Below are 2,981 nucleotides of genomic sequence, written 5' to 3'. Positions count from 1 at the left end.
AGCTGAATGATTATTTGAAAGAAATAGAACCGGACATAATGGGAATTGTAGAAACAAAATTAAAAGGCCCACTACCACCCAACAGTGTAGGACATGATGCATATAATTATTGGATTAAAAACAGAGAGAAAAAGTAAGGGGGTGGAGTTATGTTCCTGACTAAGAAGGATATAAACGTGAAGGGTGTCATATATGGAAAGAATACTGTAGAGATGATTATGATAGAAGTGGAAGACAGAGATAAGAAGAGCAGAAAGTTTGTGATAAATTATGTGCCTCCGAAAACAGCCTCATGGGAGGAGAGTGAACATAAAAGTATGTTAGAGGACACAAAGATAACATTAAATAAAATAATGGAAGAGGGAGGAAGAATAGTCATAATGGGCGACTTTAATTGCAAAGAAATCTGCTGGGAAGAAATGACAGTAAAGGGTGGAGACGGCTCATGGGGAAACGCTCTAATTGAGATGATTACTGACCATACAATGACACAATGGATACAGGAGAACACCAGGTATAGAAATGAAGAAGAACCATCGAGACAAGACCTAATAATTACATCTGAACCTAGAATAGTGGACAAGATTGAATATAAAACACCAATAAGTAAAAGTGACCACATATTGATTGAACTGGAACTTAATGAAGAAAAATATAGGAAAAGAAATGAGCAATATAGAAAAGGAAGAATGATGTATGAAAAAACAAACTTTGATAAAAATAAGAGAATTCTTTCAACAAGAAAACTGGGAAGAAATATACAAAGAAGAAACAACAGTGGAAGAGAAATGGAATATTTTGACAAAAATGTACAAAAAAGGAGTGGAAAAGTATGTCCCAAGACAAAAACAAGAAAAAAAATATGTAAAATGCTGGTACAACAAAAGTTGTAGGGAGTTAAAAGACAAAAGAGACAAAGCCTGGACCAGATGGAAAAAAGACAGAAGACATGAAAAATGGAAAATATATACCGGTTATAGAAATGAATATGTACAAACGTGCAGAGAGGAAAAGAGAAAATATGAAAAAGATGTCATAGAAAAGTGTAAAGAGCAATCAAAACTATTCTATAGATATGTAAACAATAAACTGAAAAACAAACAAGACTTGGAGAAATTAAGACAAGAGGGAGTTGAATACACTGAGGAAATAGAAATGGCGGAAATTATGAACAAACATTTTAAATCAGTGTTTACTAGGGAGAACATACAACCTGAAGAGATTGAATGGAAAGAGAAAGTCCCCCCTATGGAAGAAATAGAAGTAACAAAGAATGAAATATTGACACACTTGAGTAATCTTGATGTCAGAAAATCGCATGGACCAGATGATATAGCAAACTGGATTCTGAAAGAATGCAGGAATGAACTGGCAGACAAAAATAATAGCATACTAAACAGTTCCTTGAAAGAAGGAAAAGTTCCAAAAGATTGGAAAAAAGCAAATATAGTACCTATATATAAAGGAGGAAATAAAGAAAAACCTACAAACTATAGACCGGTCTCTCTAACAAGTACATACATACATATACCAAGGCTTTTTCCCCCTTCCAAGGGAGGTAGCCACAAAGGGAAAGGCATAAAAACACTCCCACCCATTTCATCCCTAAATACACTCCACACCCCTCCCACCCTTCCTCTCATCTGAGCACCTCCTGGATGACGGGTCATCCCTGAACCCTGCCCACCGCCCTGGGTCAGAAGCAGTGTCGCAAGACACAGTACATCCACAGCAAGGCCGCTTCATTTAATCGGCGACCCCCCCTCTCCGTCCCCCTTTGCATATAAGGAGAGGACGGGGAGAAATCCCTTCGGGCTGCGTCAAAATTTACTCACACATACTACCCCACCCACCCACCCACCCCGCCCATTCCTCCTCATGCAGTCACAACATCATCCATATACAACCATTCTCCACTCACCTCTGTCTTCCGTCCTCTCCCTTCCTTCCTCAACAGACATTCCCCTCTTCCCCAAAGCCCCCTTCACCCCATCCATCCACCTCATCCTAGGACGTCCCCTCATGTTCACTCCCTCCACATCTGCCTTCCATACCTCTTTTACTAGTCTTTCTTCACTCATTCTTTCCATGTGTCCAAACCATCCTAATATTCTTTCATCAACCCTCTCTCCCAAATCCTTTTTCACCCCTGTTCTCCTCCTCACCTCCTCATTTCTCACTCTATCTAGCCTAGTAACCCCCACCATACTTCTCAGACACCTCATCTCAAACACATTCAAACTCCTTCTCTCTTCTTCTCTTATGTTCCACGTTTCTGCCCCATACAGTGCTGTTGGCACAATCACTCCTTCATACAGTCTCCTCTTCGCATCCATTCCTAAATGTCTATTTCTCATTACACTCTTTAAACCACCAAGGCATTTACTCGCTTCTCTCAATCTACATTCTACCTCCACCTTCACTCCACCTTTTCCTGCTACACTTGCACCCAAGTATCTAAAACTATCCACTTCCTCCAGTCGCTCTCCCTTAATGTTCACTTCCAGTCTACTGCCACTTTCACCCCTTGTACATCTCATCACCTTACTTTTACCCACATTTATCTTTAGCTTTCTTCTATCACATACTCTCCCAAACTCTGCCACCAGCTTCCTCAATCCCTCCTCTGACCCTGCCACAAGCGCAGTGTCGTCCGCAAACAACAGCTGGCTCACCTCCCACTTTTCTCCATTTTCTTTAACCATCTCCAATCCCTGACTCACTACCCTAGCATTCACCTCTCGCACCACCCCATCCATACTAACAAGTACAATAGCAAGTACAATAGCAAAAATTTGTGAAAGAATTATCAAAAGTAGATGGGTAAAATATTTAGAAAAAAATAAAGTGTTAAATCCAAGGCAATTTGGATTCAGACAAGGACGATCATGCGTCACCAATTTAATATGTTTCTATTCAAGGCTAATAGATGTAATACAAGAAAGAGATGGATGGGCGGACTGTGCATTTCTAGACCTAAA

The sequence above is a fragment of the Oratosquilla oratoria genome, unplaced genomic scaffold (assembly GCF_046742065.1).
Source record: "Oratosquilla oratoria isolate Oo_2021 unplaced genomic scaffold, ASM4674206v1 SCAFFOLD106, whole genome shotgun sequence".
In the NCBI taxonomy this organism is placed as follows: Eukaryota; Metazoa; Arthropoda; class Malacostraca; order Stomatopoda; family Squillidae; genus Oratosquilla; species Oratosquilla oratoria.
This window is presented reverse-complemented; position numbering follows the sequence as displayed.